The 21,087-nt window shown below is 41.2% G+C and overlaps 1 protein-coding gene across 5 annotated transcripts in view; it reads left to right on the top strand.

Annotated features, from left to right (window-relative positions):
• HIVEP2 (HIVEP zinc finger 2) overlaps positions 1-21,087 on the top strand; it is a 206,146-nt gene that overhangs the window by 45,793 nt on the left and 139,266 nt on the right. The window contains exon 2 of one of the 5 annotated variants that reach the window (XM_043888403.1): positions 1,672-1,746. The exons of 3 other annotated variants lie outside the window; for them this stretch is intronic. The gene's annotated coding sequence lies outside the window, so the exon portion shown is untranslated. Of the gene's footprint in view, positions 1-1,668; positions 1,747-21,087 lie in introns of those variants that run through there. One more of the 5 variants, XM_043888405.1, reaches the window with a different exon arrangement.

Below are 21,087 nucleotides of genomic sequence, written 5' to 3'. Positions count from 1 at the left end.
AATTTCTTGTATTTACTCTTGACAAGAATGCCCCTGAGCCTGTAAATTATTAGTATTGTTGGTACTAAGTGGCATAAATGAGAGATTGAGCTTATTAAATAATCATTTAAATTATATATTCAATCAATAGTAAGGGACGGTCTATCAAAAGTGTTTTCTGGCCTGAAAAAAATTATATTTTCACATCATTGTTTGAATCATCTTCAAAGGACAATTTGAAGCATTCATTCAGTGTACAGCACTTATAGTTCAGTGGCCCAAAGCCTTAAATCTTGTGCCTGGGTGGATGTTGTATTGTACATTAGTAATTCTGTAAATTATTTACAATAAAGAGGAAAACACAAGAGAAAAGATCTATCTGTGTGCTGCTCCCAGTTTTACAACAAGGGAATACTGTTAAATTTCCAAAGTAGCTCCAGTAGTTCAGTAGTTGAGATATTCCAACCCCTCTCCCCCTCCCCAACATCCTGTTTCATCACAAATGTTTATCATTTTATTCATCGGTTCTCCACCCGCCTTGTGGGCTGTTGTGGTTGCTGTCACCCAGCCAAGAGGCTGGGGAATGCCTGTCCACAAGCAGCCTGGGGCGTCTGGCTAGGGTGCTTACTAGGCCCTGGGACTGGCTAACATTGAACTGTCGGCAGTGTTGTGCCTTTGAGATCAATGTAGAGTCAGCCTATTTATATAATTACCAGGATCACCAATAACAGGCACGTTGTTGCTAGTCATAGTGAAAATATACATACTATTTGTGGCGAGGAAAAACCTGAGGTCTACAGCATTTGGAGATGTCATTCTGACGTGCTGTGGAAACATTAGAATTAAAGAAAAGGGAAAATGACTATTTAAACAAAATGACTACCTAAAAAGGCTAGTCTGTTTGAGTGCTTGGCTAATGGTTTTAAAGACTTGTCTGGGTTTCCTGAAAACTTCATTTGGTATTAATTGGGTGCCCACTTTTAAAAGATTTAATATAATCTACAGAATACAAATGCAATACGATATATAATAACAGCATAGCATACCATGGCTCCACTTGTTTCTGAAGGGATGGACATTTCCAAAGAGTATTGGGCCAGAAATTTTGTAGGCTGGAGTTATGGGTTTGGGAAGGAAGACTGCAGAAGGTGTCCTCCTTATTGCATTGTATTATCGGGTGTGTCCTGTCAACATAACTGGTCACCAGTGATGCTAACCTTGATCACTTAGTTAAGGGATAGTCTGCTAGGGTCTCCACTGTAAAGTTAGGACTTTTCTCTTTCTATATTCTGTTCATTGGAAGTCATCCCACTTTAAAGAGAGAATAATTAAGCTTGGAGGGAGGGAGTACCTATGTGATTTATTTATTTTTGATATGGAGGCATGGGTATTTATTTTATTTTTTGGGTTATCATCCAATGCCAATCACTGTTTATTTTGTTGCTGGCAAGCTGATTTTAAACTTTTAAAATCATATTTGCTTAGCCATCTGATATCCTGCGTACGTAGCTTGGTGCCACATTCATCACCTGACATTTTGGCCTCTCCCACCTCCACGTGTTTACATTCTTTCTTCAAACCAATAGATTTGGTTTTGCTGCTCTGGTTAGTACTTAAGGTCATTTTCATAGTCAAGTCTTAACGGGTGCACTGTGGAAGGAGAAGTCATAACACGAAACTTCTTGTCAGCAGATTGGCGAACTTACCTGAGAAACTGAGACTCAAGATTGTGAGGATGTGTGACTAGGACCGAAAGCAGATTTCCAGGTAGGAAATCAAAATGATTTTCTTGAACTCCTTGGCACTTGATTTTATAGAAGTCAAATCACCATTTCTTGTGAGATGCAAAACTCCAAAAGGAGGGGTGGCGTGAATGTTGAGGTTGCATTAGCAAATCATGTTGTGTTCCTCTTTTAGATTCTTTTATTTGAGTTTTACACAGTAAGGTAATAGCTGAGCTTTGAAATGAAATCCAAGGGGACCTTGCAGAAGGCTATCTATATTTACAAAATTTTTATTCATATGATTTTGATTGTTGAGGCCTATTGAGAAGTACCCATTGGAGTAGAAAGAACCTGATTTATCTTGTCAGAAAAAACAGCCACTGGTTACAGGAGGTTTTATATGTTTCATAGAATATTTACTAAATAAGTGTTGATTTCTAGTTTGCCTTTCTGATCAACTCCCCTAAGATGCAGTAAGGTCATAAACTCTGCTGGAAGGGTGGAGGACGCTCCCTGTCACATATGTGCTCTACTTTCTGCATGCTGAGCTGATAAAAGCAAGCATCAGTTTTTCAGCAGCTTCCATTGCAGCAATCTTACAAAGAGTAAGTTAAAAAAAAATCAAGTTCATGAGAACAGGAAGAGAAGCAACTGAAAATCAGGAATACAACCAGAGTTAACATCATGTAGTGATTCTTCCCTCTGCTGCTGGAAGTGTAAAAGCAGTGTGATGTCTCAGCTCCATGGCAACATGCAGAACCTGTTGTGTTGGAGGGTGTGTGTACACAAATGCATTCAAAGCATGGGCTTGGGAGTGAGTTTGGGGGAGGAGGGCTCCGGGGCCCAAGCCTCCAAGTCTTGCCCACGCATTTTTATGTGTGTATTATAATCAGGCCTTTGTGCAGGGAAGCCAGAGAGAAGTTCATGTCCGCCGCCCTCTGGTCTTTTACATGGTCTCGCTGCCTTCACCCACCTCCCTTCTCTCCTCAGAAAAGAAGCAAGAAAGGGCAATGAAAGAATGCTGCTGGAAGGGAAATGCTCCTCTCCCTTTCTCTTTTTCGGATGTCGACAGAGTTATTGCTTTTCTGTGTGTCTCTAGGGATCCTTGGCTGCTTCTGTCCACCGTCCTTTTCTAGGGAAAGCCTTTGAATCGCAGTCTTCACATGGGGGCTCGAGAAAGCTGTAATCGGCTTCCCCCCTGGTGGGGAGGGGTGCTTTCTGGCACAGCTGGTGTGCTGTCTTCTGCATAAGGACCCAGGGGCAGCGTGGAGTGATTGGTGAAGGAAGTCTCCCTGCCCACAGTTACTGGCGTCTGTCTCAACTCTGAAACTTCAAGTCCTTTCTCTCACTCATGCCTCACAGACACGCTCATCTCCATCAGTTCCCTACCCGCCCCCACTCCCCCCCTGCAACCTCCCCAGTCTCTTGGGGAGACTTGAAGAGGTAACTTCACAACTGAACTATTTCTCATATGTCCATGACCCTGCCCTGTGTTTCGGAAATGATAGAACAGTCTGGAAAAATGTTTATTTTTGCTTTGATTCAATTTAGCTGATCTGTGGGATAAGTCACATGCTCTGCTCTCTCTTGGTTAGGTCTGAGAATATTCTCTAATAAGCCTTAGACCACTTTTGTGCCACTTGAAATTTGAGGTCGAATTTGGATGGTTATCCACACTAGGTTCAGAAATTAGGGAATCCAGGTAACACCCTCTTCAATACAGATCTTTACTCTTTTCCTTTCGTTCCTGAGCATCATCATGAGCCCAGCATCATGGATAGCCCCGTGGGTTGTTTTTCAGCCACCCAGTTGTGTCCGACTGTTTGCGACCCCGTGGACTGCAGCACGCCAAGCTTCCCTGTGCTTCACTGACTCCTGGAGTTTGCTCAAACTCATGTCCATTGAGTCGGTGATGCCATCCAACCATCTCATCCTCTGTCATCCGCTTCTCCTCCTGTGGCGGTAGGAGGAATGAGGTCTGAGGATTTTATGTGCCTGAGGACTTGGCAGCAAAATGTTTTCAGCTTAGACTTTGGGCCACACTTATCACTTCTTCATACAAAGAAATAATCTATCTCCCCCATTATTTCTGCCTAGAACATTCTTTTTGGCTTTACTCTTAAAAATAAACGATCTTCAGCTCCAAAGACATATACTCACATAGCATCAGTTTAATTTATTAATTAACATATGCAACTGCTTTTGACTTACTTTTGTGTGCTGGCTTAAGCATGCAAAACAGAACAGGCATGTAACTGCCCCTGAGGAGCTAATGTTCTAGAAGGAAAGTGCAGACTGTAAAATATTCCAATAGGTGGTGAAATGGGCTGTAAGAGAAAGCGCACAAAACCTAGCTGTGACATAAAAAGGAATCAGTCAGCTCTGCAGGGGGCTTGACAGGGGAGGAAATGCCAGGGCTGCATCTTGTAAGCTGAATGGCAGTTTGCCTGGAAGACAGCACAAGGAAAGGCATTCCAGGAAGACAGAGCCCTGGCATGCGGAGACCCAAAGACATAAAACCAACAAGTAAAAAAAAATTAAAAAAAATAAAAAAAACAAAAAAACCAACAAGTAAATCTTCGTATGGCTGGACTACAGGGTATAGTGAGAGGAGGCGTGGATGTCACGAGGGAAGGATCTGGAAATTTTGGCAGGGACCAGCTCAAGGACGGTATGCCATGTTGCCATGTTGGAGCTTTATCCTGTAGGCAAGGAGGAGAGACACATTCAGATCTGCATTTTACCAGGAACCAGCATCACGAGAATGAATTAGAAGGACCCAAGCTTGGGTTGGAAGACATAGTTTGCAGACAGTTACAATAATCTTCAGGCTTCTCTGCTAGCTCAGATGGTAAAGAATCCGCCTGCAATGCAGGAACCCCGGTTTGATTGCTCCCTGGGTCGGGAAGACTCCCTGGAGGAAGGATAGGCTACCCACTCTCGTATTCTTGCCTGGAGAATCCTATGGACAGAGGAGCCTAGCGGGCCACAGTCCCCAGGGTCGCAAAGAATCGGACACAGTAAAGTGACTGAACATGCATGTGTAATCTTCAAAAGAAAGAAACTGAAGGCTTAAACTCATGCTGGGATGTTCAGAACAGTGAGCACATGTTGGACCCTCAAGCTTGGAAAACAGTGCTAGTCACCGAGCCAGCGTGAAGGATGAGGGAAAGGGAAGGCAGTTCTCAGGACTCTAGCTGGATTACCAGGTGAATAGTGATGGCATTGTGCAGGAAGAGGAAGACAGGAAGATGAACAGGCCTTTGAGAAAAGCAGTGACTATGGTCATGTGTGGTGTCTGGAAGGATACATGGTTTGGGGATCAGAGAGAATCTGAATTTCAATTTTACTTCTCTGCTTTATCACCTGTGTAGTTATAGGTAAGTTACATAACCCTCTGGGATCCTTAGTTTCCTGGTCTCTTAAATGGAGACAGTAGTTATTGACTTGAAGCCCTTTGGTGAGGGACAAAAGAGATAATCTATGTAAAGCTCCTGACTCAAGCCCATTCTTAAATAAAGGGTAGATTTTATTATCTCTGCTTTGTTCGGTAGGCTGTACACAGGAGGAGTGGGATGATAGATAGAGGTGGAGACCCAGAGAGCATTTTTATATAGATGTGAACTTGTTTATGTATGCTGACAAGAAAGAGCCACTGGAGAGAGAAAGGTTGGTGATGTAAACAAAAGATGACCAACGATTGAGTAGAATCCCGAGCAGCCAGAGTGCTCCCAGCTCTAGAAAGGATTGATTGGGGCAGAAGGAGTGGGGATAGGAAGGTCTGCTACTAAGTTTATGGGAAAAACTATACGTGGATGAAATTTCTCCTTGAAAAACTCATTATTTTCCTTAAAATGTATTATTTTTATTTCTATATAATTTTAAAGGTTGTACTCCACTTACAGTTATTACCGAATATTTGCTATATTCCCCGTGCTAGACAGTCCACCCTTGTAGCCCAACTTACAACGAATAGTTTGTACCTTCCATTTTCTTTGTGGTTTTTGTGAAGGAGAAGGCAAAGTCATTTGTCCATAAAAACTGGATGATAGTGAAGAAAACAGGGAACTGCCTCTAGAGGAAGCGTGAGCTGACCTGTGTGTTGGAGGTGATGATGTTCACCTGACCTGCAGAAAGCTCAGCGGAAGTAGCTGTGTCTCAGCAACTGATGTTCCTCAGCCACTCCAAGGAGGGGCTGCAGGACCCAAAGGGACCATGATCCAAAGGAGGGTTTGGGGTTGAGCACGCCCAAGGGCGCGGTGACAGAGGATGCTGGCAAGGGCAGGGGCACAGTGGTTCCCAGTGGGATCCAGACAGGATAGAGAAAGGAGCCTGGAGGAGGAGAGGAAGGAGCTGGGAGGAGAGAGGATGGGGAGGAAGAGGTCCTGAACTCCTGGAAGGGAGAGGCTGAGGAACTGGGGGTCTCTGTGAGGCTGGAAAACAATAGTGTGGGAATGTGACAGGTTAGGTGATGTGATGCGATTGACTAGAATACCTGTCCTATTGACCGCCTTGTAAGGTGTTGTGGAAAATGATCACTTAATTAAGCAAAGTGCATTGTTGTGTGTGAGATGCGCATTGAGCAAGGATTCCCCCTTTAAGGTGGGGGTGGGGCGCTCCTAGTCGCATGTGTGCATGTGTGTGCTCAGTCGTGTCTGACTCTTGGCAACTCCATGGCCTGTATAGCCCACCAGGCTCCTTAGTCTGTGGGATTTCTCAGGCAAGAATACTCGAGTGGGTTGCCATTTCCTTCATCAAGGGAATTTCCCAGCCCAGGGATTGAACCCTCTTGCATCTCCTGCATTGGCAGGCAGATTCTTTACCACTGACACCATTAGTCAATAAATATTTTTCATTAAGGAACTTCATTAAGTTTCGCTTGAGTATTTTCCCCCCATACCAGTCATTGGTTCTTAATTGGTTCAATAAAAATGATTTTAGATAGTGAGGGTAAATATAGGGACTCAAGTGTCAGGTTTTACACTTAAGTAAAATGCTGAAAATAAAGATTTATTGTGTCAACAATCTCCACCAATACAGGGTGGGCGTGTCATCTTAAGCACTTACATTGGGAGTCTTCATTTGATTCATTTGGAGTCCTCATTTGATTCAGCACTCACTTGTATTGTTCCCTCATAGCTACACATTGAAGTAAATAATAGAGTGTGCTAACATCTTTGATTCATCAATTCAGTTCAGTCGCTCAGTCGTGTCTGACTCTTTGTGACCCCATGGAGCACGCCAGGCCTCCCTGTCCATCATCAGCTCCTGGAGTTTACTCAGGCTCATGTTCATTGAGTCAGTGATGCCATCCAACCATCGCATCCTCTGTCGTCCCCTTCTCCTCCCACCTTCAGTCTTTCCCAGCATCAGACTCTTCACGTGAGTCAGTTCTTCGAATCAGGTTGCCAAAGTATTGGAGCTTCAGCTTCAGCATCAGTCCTTCCAGTGAATATTCAGAACTGATTTCCTTTAGGTTGGGCTGATTTGGATCTCCTTGCAGTCCAAGGGACTCTCAAGAGTCTTCTCCAACACCACAGTTCAAAAGCATCAATTTTTTGGCGCTCAGCTTTCTTTATAGTCCCACTCTCACATGCATACATGACTACTGGAAAAACCATAGCTTTGACTAGATGGACCTTTGTTGGCAAAGTAATGTCTCTGCTTTTTAATATACTGTCTAGGTTGGTCATAACTTTTCTTTCAAGGAGTAAGGATCTTTTAATTTCATGGCTGTGGTCACCATCTGCAGTGATTTTGGAGCCCCCCCAAAAATAGTGTCTGTCACTGTTTCCATTGTTTCCCCATCTATCTGCCAGGAAGTGTTGGGACCAGATGCCATGATCTTCGTTTTCTGAATGCTGAGTTTTAAGCCAACTTTTTCACTCTCCCCTTTCACTTTCATCAAGAGGCTCTTTAATTCTCCTTCACTTTCTGCCATAAAGGTGGTGTCATCTGCATCTCAGGTTATTGATATTTCTCCCAGCAATGTTTATTCCAGCTTGTGCTTCATCCAGTCTAGCATTTCTCATGATATACTCTGCATATAAATTAAATAAGCAGGGTGACAATGTACAGCCTTGATGTTCTCCTTTCCCGATTTGGAACCAGTCTGTTGTTCCATGTCCATTTGTAACTGTTGCTTCTTGACCTGCTTATTGTATGATGCTCTTAGCTGAAGTTTCAGTGATGTTTACATTTTCCTGAAACTAGCAAAGAGATTTTGCTAAATGAAAAAGGCTTCAATAGAAGGACTGTATCTAGGAAATGGCAGAGTGCAAATCCTATAATGTATTCCAGTATGTGTATGATTTACCAGGGCAGCTTGCTGAAAATGTAGACTTGGGGACCCACCTAAGAAGATAATGATGTCGGTTGTCTGCACAGTCAACTTTGAGAATCCTATGGGAGAGTTTCTAGTTTTGGAAGATGGCTACAGTACTGGGCAACACCCTAGGTCATGTGACAAGGAGAATACACAACAAGAAAGGGAAAGTAGAACAGAAAAAGATAAGGAGAAAATAAGATTGATGAGGGCAAGAAGAGAGATAAGAATTTAAATCCTGAAGAAGAAATCCCTCTACAAATTTCTGTGTTTCAAAAGATAGGTTTCAAAGGGTGATAGAATCACAATGATTTTAAGATTATAAGTGGAAAGCATTGTGAAGAATGCAAGATTATGTGGGGAAAAAAATGTCAAAAGATATTGTTCATGGAGAGCCAAACTGGTTACAAATTCCAACTTCCAAGTATTAAATGAAAATGTAGCAATAAATTTTAGTGTTCCAACAACCTTTTGAATAGTAATATGGTGGGTATATTACTTGGGGTAAATTTTGGTCATAGAACAGGATTGCTATTATAGACAATTAAATTGGATTCTTTTATTTTTCTCCTGTGAAGTGAAAGTCGCTTAGTTGTGTTGCTCTTTGCAACCCCATGGACTATACGGTCCATGGAATTCTCCAGGGCAGAACACTGGAGTGGGTAGCCTTTCCCTTCTCCAGGTGATCTTCCCAATCCAGGGATCGAACCCAGGTCTCCCACATTGCAGGCGGATTCTTTACCAGCTGAGCCACAAGGGAAGCCCATTTTTCTCCTGATTATCAGTGAATTACCAAGGACAACCGTCAGTCTCCAAGATGATGAGCACTGCTGCCTGGGGTTGTTGTGAAGATTACACGAGATCTGAACTCTGATTGCCAGAATTGCTGGGTTCAAGTTATTGCTCTGCAACTACCTAACTCTATGCCTTTGGGCAAGTTAATGTGGCTTAGTTTCTTTGACTGTAACATAGGATAATGATAGTGCCTACCTCTAGAAATGTTGCCAGGAATACATAAGTTAGTAAATGTAAAGCATTTAGGACAGTGCAAACCACATGGTAGATAGTCAACAAATGTTATTCTGAAACATAACATCTGTTGTCATTCTCTTGTTCAGAGCACCTACATTTTTTAAAAGGATTATTCAAAATAGGGATATACATATGATTTTATAAAGTAATATTATCTTGAGCTTTAGTCGATGAAATTATTGAACACCTATCCCTAAGACACTTCAAGTTCTATTGTGACAAGTAAAACATGACCCTGTACCCCAGCCACTCAGCCTTGGGAAGTTACCCTGTTGACTGGTTTTCTCTGTGCTATGTAACTATGTTTTATAGCATAAGTAAAAGGTAGTGCATGAAGGACAGAAGGGAATACTAATAATAGATCATACCTTAGTGTATTTCTCAGCATAGCAGATCATCCTGGTATTCTTCCAGAGACAGATATAGTAAAATGGACAGAACAGAGATAGGTCATCAGAAAAACTGGATATTCAAGTGCTAAGTATGCTATTTCCTGACTATGTGACTGTGAGCAGTTGACTTAACCTGTGTCTCCCTTTCTTCACCTAAGAAACCGGCACGTAACCACCTTGCTGAGTATCTTGATTCATTGAACCAGTGCTTGTGAACTATGAGATGTTGGGCATTTGTATTTTTGCATGATTTATATTATATAGAGCTTGTGGGTTTCTAAAGATCAATGGCTCAGAAACGACCACTTAGGATAATGTAGTTTTAATAGGATTACAGAGAACTTTATTATTCTCTGTAGAATTACCTGTAGATCAATAATAGATGGGTGACTTGCTGCAGAGATCAGATCCTGCTCCCTCCCAAAAAAAATCACAGCTGGAAGATGAAATGGGACAGAGAGGTTATGTGGCTGACCTAAGGGAATAGTTCACAAGCTGTGGAATAAGAACTGACCGGGAGGATCCTCCCCTCCTCTTTCCACACCGCTCCCCAACTATTTCTCAATTGGATGGAAGGAGTACAGGCTTTGAAGTCAGACCTGAGTTAAAATCCCTGCTGTGTCACTTACTAGTTATGACTCAGGCTGGTTACGAAACCTCTGAGCCTCACGTCCGTCATCGGCACAGGGGTTAGCATCACTTGCCTGGCAGAGTTGTGGGCAACAGAGATTACGTCTGCAAGCTACCTGCCCGACAGCTAGCTGATACGTTATTTTTCTCATGATTATACGTGGCCAGATTTCAGGGCAACTTGAATTACACCCTTGCTGAATAGGAATACTAATGCAACTAATAATAGCAACTGTTTAACTGAAGGGTTCCATGTGCCAGGCACACATCCAAGTACACTACGCCTATGAGTATCTTATTTAATCTTCAACCAGCCTGATGATGTGAGTATTACTGTTATTGCCACTGAGGCTCCAGACGTGTAGCTAACATGCCCAAGGTCACCCAGTGAGTTGGTGGGGGAGCAGGTTTCCAAACCTGTGCATTTGTGACTCTGGATCCCACTTTCCTCGTTACTGGATTATTCCTGTTCCTCACTGGCCAGTTTAGGGATGTGGGACAGAGAATGAAAGGACTAGTTGTTTCATGAGAATTGTTTTGAGTTGGGTGAGTATTTGCTTTCGCAGTCTTCATTCAGGTATAAACACTATTGGAAGAGACCAGCACTCACCTATCACGTAAATCACGTAAGTTGTGAGTGTGTTCTGAAGCTTTGTAGAGCGCCGCTTTCCTTCTTTGTACCTTTTATACTTGTCAGGATTGTCGTGAGCATTTAGGGGGATGATAACTGGAGAGCCCAGTCCTGGCAGACATCTGCAGCTCTAATCTCTGGGCCCCACTCCCTTCTTAAGTAGCAGTCTGGCACTGAGGACAGAGCCTTGGGGAATGCCTGCTATCTTTTTCTACATTAAGCCAATGGAGTTCTCTGTTATTCAGCACTCCCACGTTGAAATCCAATGATGTTATGTCACAGGACATTAACTACTGATCCCCTTGAAAGAGCAATAAAATATTTGCTCACATACCTTCTCGTTGAACATACTTCTGATCAACTACCTTGATCAGAATGTAAATCGCATTGGTCTTTTCATTGATTTGCATCCTGTGTCTGGATACGTGCATGCGGAGCGCAGTCCCTTTAAGAACCACTAGCCCTCAGCAAAAAATAACCTAGAGCAGCTCAGGTTACTGCTGGGCTCCAGAGACTCTTCAGGGGGTCAGGTTGCTTTTTTTCTCTGGCACCTGCCTCAGCAGGGATGTAGGAAGAAGTTGATTTATTCCAGCAGAGAAGTTCTGGGTGGATCTGGGCACTGGAGTCCTCACCTCCGACTTCTGGATGTGACCCTGTCTTCATGGTAGCAAGGTTTTGATTGGGCCATTTAAATGGAATTCAATTAAGTGACCCTGTCCTTGGACCTGGACATAGGAGCCTGTCTTTCCTATCAACTGTGGATTTTATATTGTTTCTTTGAAAAATGAAAATGACATCAAAACCCATCAGATGGGGATGCATCTCCCGTCCCCAAATCCAGTGAAGGGAGGTCATGGGAGGACACGCCCTTTTCTCCAGACGCCCTGGGCCTGCACGTGTCTGTCTCACCAGCCTTTCTTGAAAGGAATGTTTTTCCTGGCTGTCCACAAGCCCAGGGAACAAAGACTATACAGGGCCTAAGGCTCTGTAAAGATAAACGTACAAATGGCATGAACTCTCAATTGTGAAAAGGGAAAGCTCCTCGGAGGTGGTACAGTATGGGATGGGGCAAAGAACCAGCCAGGACTTAGACCATCTGGGGCTTGTCTCAGCCACGCTACTGAATTTGCTGAGTTGCAGAATAATAGAATTTTGTCAGTTAAGTGGTATCTGTGAGTGACTCACAGTCTTTACTTTTCCTAGAAGGAAAGTGTGGCTCAGAGCATTTGGGTGACTTACCTAACGTCACTCAGCTGCTTGGTAGTAGATCTCGACCTGCAGCCCAAGTACATATATCATTGCTCTTCATCGTGCTACACAGACATTGTAGAGTCAAGTTCTCTCCACGTCCCCATTTCCTTACCTGGAAAAGGGAATTCTCCTACCTGGCATGCCTTCTTTGTAAGGCTCTGCTAAATGATTGTGGATAGAAACACTGGTAAAAACTATTCAGTGGTATGTTTATACTGATATCAATTAAAAGTAAATTATAAAAAAAAAAGTAAATTATAGGGACTTCCCTGGTGGTCCAGTGGTTAAGACTTCACCTTCCAATGCAGGGGGTACAGATTCTATTTCTGGTTGGGAGCTAAGATCCCACATGACTCGTGGTCAAAAAGCCAGAACGTAAAAAAATAACAGAAGCAATATTGTTAACAAATTCGATAGACTTTAAAAATGGCCCACATCAAAAAATATTTTAAAAATAGTAAATCAAATATTTATATGTACACACATATATGATGATGAGATATATGTATGATGTGATACCTAATATTTTGTTAAAATTCTTCTTGTGGGAGATATTAACAAAAATCTGGATTCCTCTTTGGAAATTTGAAGCACCATGAATTTCCAGACATATGATAAAAGTTCTATACTTTGAGTTATTAACCTGACAGTTTTACCTACTAACATTACCATTACTTTACCTTTCTGAGAAATGGGAATAATAAAATTCTCTGGCTATCTTCAATTCAGTTCAGTCCAGTCGCTCAGTAGTGTCCTACTCTTTGTGACCCCATGGACTGCAGCACGCCGGGCCTCCCTGTCCATCACCAGCTCCCGGAGTTTACTCAAACTCATGTCCATTGAGTCGGTGATGCCATCTAACCATTGCATCCTCTGTCAGCCCCTTCTCCTCCTGCCATCAGTCTTTCCCAGCATCAGGGTCTTTTCAAGTGAGTCAGCTGTTCTCACCAGGTGGCCAAAGTATTGGAGCTTCAGCTTCAGCATCAGTCCTTCCAATGAATATTCAGGACTCATTTCCTTTAGGTTAGACTGGTTGGCTCTCCTTGCTGTCCAAGGGACTCTCAAGAGTCTTCTCCAACACCATAGTTCAAGCATCCATTCTTCGGTGCTCAGCTTTCTTTATAGTCCAACTCTCACATGCATACATGACTACTGGAAAAACCATAGCTTTGACTAGACGGACCTTTGTTGGCAAGGTAATGTCTCTGCTTTTTATTATGCTGTCTAGGTTGGTCATAACTTTTCTTCCAAGGAGCAAGCATCTTTTAATTTCATAGCTACAATCACCATCTGCAGTGATTTTGGAGCCCAAGAAAACAAAGTCTCCCACTGCTTCCCTTGTTTCCCCATCTATTTGCCATGAAGTGTTGGGACCAGATGCCATGATCTTCGTTTTCTGAATGTTGAGTTTTAAGCCAACTTTTTCACTCTCCCCTTTCACTTTTGTCAAGAGGCTCTTTAATTCTTCTTTGCTTTCTGGCTATCTTAAGTTGTCCTAAAGATAACTTTATGAATATATGTGAAAGTACTTCTTGAACTGTAAAGCACAGAAACAAATGATTATTGCCAAATATTGCTGAGGGCCACAAAGCCTGTCCAGAGAGCACATGAGGTATGTTCAAGGAGAAAAGTCATATATTCAAAAGCAGATTTCAACATTATCTGAACTTGGTGTCAGATAAAAACTTTATACATAATGATTGAGATGAATTAATAAGTATTTGTTGTAGCTTCCAAATGGAAGTGTAGTCATCCGTTAATTATTACTCTTTTCCCATAGATATTTACCCAGTTTGTCAAGACATCCATAGTGTCTCATATTTATAGAATATCAGCTACTGTAATAATATAGAAGGTAGAGATTTAAATGTTATTTATACAACTTTCTCAGTTACATGGTTTGCTCTAATATTTATGTCTGATTTATCTCATTTGATTATTAAAGAATATTTCTGAGTTATAATTAATATTATCATTATCTGATGAATTAGAGGCCAAAAGATTTTCCCAAGACCTCATGGAATGTGAATGGAAGAGCTGGGATTTGAAGCAATGTCTTCTGGTCCCAAATTCTGTGTACTTGTAACCTGTCTCCTTGTATTGTGTTGGGGGTTCTATTTTGTAGACTGTATATTTCATTGCTTTCTTTCATTGATACATTCATTCAGCATGAATACTCTGTGTGGCACTCTGTCATATTATCTCCTCCTCCAGGACTAAATTTCTTTGGAGAAAACAGTTTGTTATATGTCTGATTCCTTTAACTGAAGGTGAAGTAGTGACACGGATGCCTGAACCTTGCATAAATACTGATTTGAGTAGGGAAGGGAGGAGACAGGCCCTTAAATGGGGAAACACTGATGTCAGAGTCAAAATAAATCTTTGCTGTCCAGTAAAGTTGTCCTCTAGTGTTATAGGGGCTCAGTTGGTAAAGCGTCCTCCTGCAATGCAGGAGACCCCAGTTCGGTCTCTGAGTCAGTAAGATCCCCTAGAGAAGGAAATGGCAACCCATTCCAGTATTCTTGCCTGAGGAATTCCATGGACAGAGGAGCCTGGCGGGCTAAACTCCATGGGGTTGCAAAAGTCAGACACGACTTAGCAACTAAACCACCAGCACCACTAGTCTCACAGGGCTATTTACATTCAATTAAAATTAATTAATTAATTAAAAATTTTAAATCAGTTAATTTTAATCATTAATTAAAATTTAAAAATCAGTTCCTCAGTCACACTAACCACATTCCAAGTACCGATAGCCACCTAAGACTGATGGCCACTGTGTTGGACTGTACAGATATATAGATATGTGTTTGTCACTGATACAGGTAATTTTGGTGTCTGATATGTGTGTGTATAATTTCACACTGGAAATGAAATTGTTCTGGTATACATTTCTACCTGAGACATAATAATAGCTACCATGTACTGAGCACCTTCTCAATAAGCAGTAGGCACATAATCTATGTTACTTTATTTTATCCTCACACCATTTTTTATACTGGGAATCTAAGGCTCGAGAGGTTATGTAATTGCCTAAGATCAGTTTTCTTTGATTTCAAAGAGAACGCTCTTTTGCTCTCGTATGCTATCTTTCTACGTAGCCTAGTTGGATTACATCAGGAGTTAACATTCTCAATGCACTGTCTTATCATTCAGTCCACTTCAGTTCAGCAAGCGTGCCAGGCAGTCATTCCGTTGGGAGCAAGAGTGCAGCCCTGTCTCTGACCGTAGGGAGTTCAAGGCACATAGAGAGTTCAGGTCATAAAGAGTAATTATGGTAGTGAAGGGTGATCTGTGGCCCAAGACCGCATGATGCATCCAGGGGCCATTGAAGGGTTCTGTCCAGTGAGTGCCATAGTCAGATTTATATTTCGTAAACTCCACTGTAATCATGTAGAGCCTTGTTTGAGAGGAAAGGGCGAACCTATGATAGTTCTTGTATTATTTATTTGTAATCTTGTAAGATTTACCTAAGTGAAGGAATGTGGACGGCTAGAGAACTAAGGTCATAGCGGTGACGTTAGAAGATTGATGAGAGGGAAGCAACTTGGTAAAATTGTCAGGCTTCAGTGATTAAAGCTGAGGGTAAGGAGCAGTTAAAGACGATTCTCGTGTTTGGGTGCTTGGTGAATGTTTGGCCTCTTTAAAGTAAAGGAGATTTGCTATGTGGAAAAAGTTGTGCATGAGTGTGTGTGTGTATGAGCATGGATCCTTAAGTAGATGAACTGCAGGGTGGGAACGGGTGAAGATAATGACTTAATAGACCACAAGCCCATAAAATATCCAGAAAGCAGTGTTATTTGCCAAGTGGAAAAGTGTTAGTCACTCAGTTGTGTCCAACTCTTTGTGACCCCATGGACTGTAGCCCACCAGGCTCCTCTGTCCGTGGAATTCTCTAGGTACGAATACTGGAATGGGTTGCCATTCCCTTCCCTAGGCTGCTGTAAAGCAATGACATCTTTTAGGAATGTAATTTAAAAAATGAAAAATCAAACAGAATCCTGCCGTAATACTGAAACTAAAAGGGAAAACTTAACCTTCTGGCCTAAATATGATACATCTGTCCTAGGCGGGCACAGAATAGTGAACGAGGGATGTATTTTCCCATTTTTCTAAATAGTCACAACATGTAAAAGTATTTATCATCATGAGATTCCAATAGTAACATAGACAGTGGATTTAAGTATGGCTTCTAGGGATTCTCCTGTTGAAAAGGCAGGTTTTTGCCACATTTTCTTTGGTGTATGCCTCCCTTCTTTTTATATAATTAAATAATCTGTTTTTAATTTAGTGACCAGGTAATTATGTAATTTGACATTTCTGAAAGATAAAGGTTAGCAAGTATTCTCTAACATGGTTTTTAGCAGTCCTTAATTTTGAGCAGTGGTGTTTTAATTGTGTTGTAGCAGAAAATAACCTCATAGGTTTAAATAATTATAATGATAGCATAGGTTCCAATCTAGAGTAAGGAAGTTCCATTTTCTTAAAAAAAAAAAAAATCAATTGTTCTGCTGATAGTACATTTAACAGGTGTGGAATTACCAAAACCAGGAGTGCTGATGGAAATAATTTCTTCTGAAACTCAACCTGTAGTCTCTGGATTGATAGTCATGTCTGTGCAATTTGAAACAGTGTCTGCTTTGGAGATTAGCGTTGTTTTATAATTATCTGAGGCTCCTCGATTCAGACCTGACCAGCATAGACCACCATGACAGAAGGCTGTCAAATGTACGATGCCAGCTGAAACCTGATGACTTCTGGGTGCCTGGTTTTGTTTTGAGCTACTTAAAAGCAGGAGCTTATTAAAAAAAAAAAAAAAGCAGGAGCTTCTGTAAAATTTGTGAAACATCTTTGGTTTCCAGTCAGTTAACTTTAAGTATTTCTTTCTTCTCGGACACATGCCTCATTATCTTGTGTTTTAAATTTTTTTCCCCCAGTTTCTTAATGTTTTTTTCCTCTATTCATTTTCAAAATGAATCATAAAACCTTGTGAAATAAAACAGGCTCTAGATTTAATGTTTCATTATCCCACATCTTACGTTAGGAGTTAACTGCTCAACTGTTATGAATTAGGAACTTTGCCATCCTTCTATGAAGAGAGTGATGTGTGTGTTTCTTCAGAGCTGCTTAGTGGTGATCAACTAGAGGGCACCCGCGAACATTTCCATCTGAGTTCTGTAAACTAGGCCACATACTGTTAACACATATGCACAGGAGAGAAACGTGAATGCTTTGCGAAATCTCAGTACTAAAAATAATTTCCACCTGTATTTATAGCAGTGTTATCATACTTGACGAAAGTGATGTGGAACTTACCAGTACAGGAAGAAAAATGTCATCTTGTTACCATTCCTGGAGAGCTGCCCTCTAGAATTAAGCCCTTAAGTTTGTCCAGAGTTACAGCAATGCTGCTCACAGGTCTTTGCCAATTGCATGGGTTGGATAGTTAATACCATTAAGTATTGAGATATGGTCTATCACAGAGAAGTGTTCTGTGGCTAATAATCAACTGGGTAACAGTAAAAACCTGTCCACTAGTAGGAAAGATTGGTAATTAAGACTACCAAATAGGGCATGCAAGTAGGAAGTCTTCAGGTTCTGAGGCAGAATTTTGGGTTCTGTTAAATCCAGTTGCCATTATGGCTCTTTGTGTCAGCACAGTTGCTTAAATGAAACTGGAGAGGGAACATTTTTTAGATATCCAGATATTAAAATGTGCAAAAATCCAGCATTTTCTGATAGGAAAGCTATGTGAAAAGACCTTCCTTTGCAGGGTAACTGTGCATATGTTTGAGTGGGAGGAAAAAGAACAGATGATTTGAAAACTATTAAAATTGTTACACATGTAGAAAGTTATTTTCCTCCTCATAAAAAAAACCAGGATTTCAGTCTGAGTTAGCATCTTGTCACTTAATTAAAATATTTGCATATTGCATTTCATTGATCGATCAGTCGATTCATTCACTATTTTGGCAAACAGTAATATGCCTACTGTGTGTAAGATACTGCAGTAGGTGTATCTCATACATGGGAGATTTACTTCTGTAAATGATCAGACAATTCAGGAGAGATATAATTGCAATATGGTGTGCAGAATGTCCATTTCTTGGGTGAAACTGATAGTTAAGCTTAATTCTACTTAAAAGCACGTTTTAAAAGAAGATAACTGCAGAAATGCAGTCTGTGTCATTTTCCTACCATTTATTTGAAAAGCAGCTAATGTTCTTTTTCTCTGGATCGATTAAGTGTTAATGTTTGGGGAGCACGCTTTGAAAAAAAGAAGAATGGTTATAGGAAGGAGAACGTGACTAGGAGGAGAGGTTATGTGGCATTTTATAAGATAGTTGGTGGTGCTGTTTAATGCTTATAAAGTTGTGTTAAAATTGACTAAACAGCCTGTTATTGCAGGAGCTTATTTAAACCAGCGCTTTGTGGTTATGTCTGGTGAGGAAAGCTTAAACTTAAACTCTCTCCAGCCATTTAACTGCAGCACAGTGACTTCAGGTCTCTTGTAAGAAAGTCTAAATGTAGGCTGTTGAATAATCCCTTTGAGGGCCCTGTAACTATTTTTATGCCTGGATATGCGTCATCAGTGGGTATTTTCTCTGGTGACTCGCTTACATCAGGGCTCCTACCATACATTCTATCAGTGAGTGGCTTATGATTGATGGGAACCACGCTGTTGTTCAGCTTATCTGTGACCTCAGCGAACGGACAACAGGAATTTCCAGGCTGTGACATTCTCTGAATGCTTGAAGACAGGGGCTCACGGTGTTGATCCAGGCAGGTAGCAGTGATATTATTCACCAGCGGAGGATGGGAGGAGGGACAGGAGCAACAAGGGGAGGGAGAAGGAGGGGAAGGGAAGGGGAATTCCTTTTGTGAACGGAGGCAGTTCTGGCTCAGCCGGCTGCTTCATCCTCGCCTTCAGAGGCTGTGCCCTGTGGGGAAAGGTGCATTTCCTGAACCGGAGGAAGCGGACAGTCAGACCCTTGATGGAGGCACCCAGTGACTCCTTCGGGTTGGCTGGGGAAGCATTGAGTCCTCTTTCATGAGTTAAGATTTTGTTTTTCCCATCTTTTGGATTGATTCATGAGCCACTGGACTGCTCTGGTCCTGGATAGAAGTAGGGGCTTTGGATCGAAGGTGTGCCAGGGTTTGGGGTGATGCAGAGGAATCCAGTGCTGTCTATCACCTAGTAATGTTTGGAGGTGATTTGAAAAAGTTAACCTGCAGCTTGCATCGACAAGTTTTGGGGGAGTAGAGCCGTGCATCAGTGTATGTGTGTGGAAATGAATTATAACTGAATCCACAAAAATGTTTTCTCCTTTCGTTCCTTTCCCCCACCTCTTTTACACATGGTGAATAAGGTTTCTGAACCTAGAATGAGAGTTACCAGCATTTTTGCAGCTCCGTTTGCTTTCGGATAACCGTGTCCATCTCCTAAACTTTTTTCCTCCTGTCTGTCTTCCCATCTCCTCCTCTTCCTCATCCTGTTTTTTTCCTCACCCTCTCTTTCTCTCTGTGATGTTATTTTGTTTGTAAAAGCAGTTCCGGACCTTTTGCTGAGTTAAAGAAAACCAGGCTCTGCACAGATGAGTGAGGTGCACATGTGGATTCAAACCCATGCTGGTCTGCCCGTGTTTGCAGGCTGTCCTTTCAGTGCCCTTTTTTTTTTTAAGTGACAGTTAAACAAAATTACACTTTTTTAGTGTAATGCAATTGCATCATTAAAGCATTTATGCAAAATTGGTTTTCTGATCTTTTAAGACTATATTCATTATGGAAATATAACATTTATTGATTTGACTTTCTGAGTTTTATTCCCCCTTTCTTCCCCAAAACTGAAGCCACATCTCCTTAATGTAACAGATTACCAAGGTGACCATTCATGTCACTAGTTTCTTGACGGCTGGCCTCCTAGGAATCACATTCTGAGCTAGATCCTAGACACTGAAACAGGTGCTGTGTGGGGTAAAAAAAAAATCCTAATGGAAAAAAGAGATGTTTATTCTTGTCTTTTGTATCTCATCCAATGCTTCTGAGTGAGTGTGGACATGCATAATTACTTTGATAGTCTCAATTTCCAAATAGCTGTCCTACTGGTAAAAAATTATTCAACTGTCAAGTCATATTGTTTCAATTTTAAACATTGAAAATTCAGGTGACTGAAGGAGAAAGACAAAAGAAAACCACTGTAAACCTCATCTACCAAAAAAACCCACTTTTCTTTCAAAAAACTGCTTCTTGGATAAGCAGTGTGACTCATGACAAGCAATTTATAATTTGAAATTTGTGAAAGATTAAAATTCAGAACTCTAGGAATTTTGAGTCATTAGTAGTTGAATGAGTTAAGGCTTCATAATGTATCTCATTAGAAAGAAATCATTAAAATATTAATGAGATTCATTGTTTATATCACTGTACTGTCCCCAGGATCTGTTGGTGACTAGCTTTACTTTTATAAAAGTAGCATTATATGAAAAAGATAGTTGTTCGTTCAGATGCTGAGATTTTTGTTTTTGGCCCTCCATTGCAGGGGATGTTATTAAAAGCTGTAAAATTCTTCTCCGTCTCTTGAAAATGCATGTATGCTTTTATGTGGAGGAGTGTAAAAGAAGAACCAACATGTAGGAGGGTTATGCATTCTTCATTAAAAATATATTTCACAAAAGATTGTAGTTTGTGTGGGAGGGAAATAGCGGCTTGTCTGTTGATTGCATTGTGCTTATTCCGTGTGAGAACTATTTGAGTTTAGAAAGGATAACCTCATTTTGATAATCTGATGATGGCTTCTGCTTGAAGACGAGAATATAATTCCAAGGCTGCGTGCTAATGGGCCACAGTAATTATTCTCTTTTTGGCAGAGCTTAGCATGGAACCTACTTTGGTATTTTTATAACTATGTATGTACATCTTTTCTTCCAGATCTTTTCCTCTCCTCTCCATGTATGGAGCTTTTTGTACAAGACTGTGAAATTCCAAAGGGGTACTATCTAATATGCCAGTGTATGATGATGTGTAAACCTAAGTTAGAGCAATATCTTGCCTTGAAGTCTTTTTGATAAGCAGATCCTTGATTGTGAGCAGATTCTGCTGTATACTTGGTTTCTATGGAAACCC

The sequence above is a fragment of the Cervus elaphus genome, chromosome 26 (genome assembly GCF_910594005.1).
Source record: "Cervus elaphus chromosome 26, mCerEla1.1, whole genome shotgun sequence".
In the NCBI taxonomy this organism is placed as follows: domain Eukaryota; kingdom Metazoa; phylum Chordata; class Mammalia; order Artiodactyla; family Cervidae; genus Cervus; species Cervus elaphus.
This window is presented reverse-complemented; position numbering and strand designations above follow the sequence as displayed.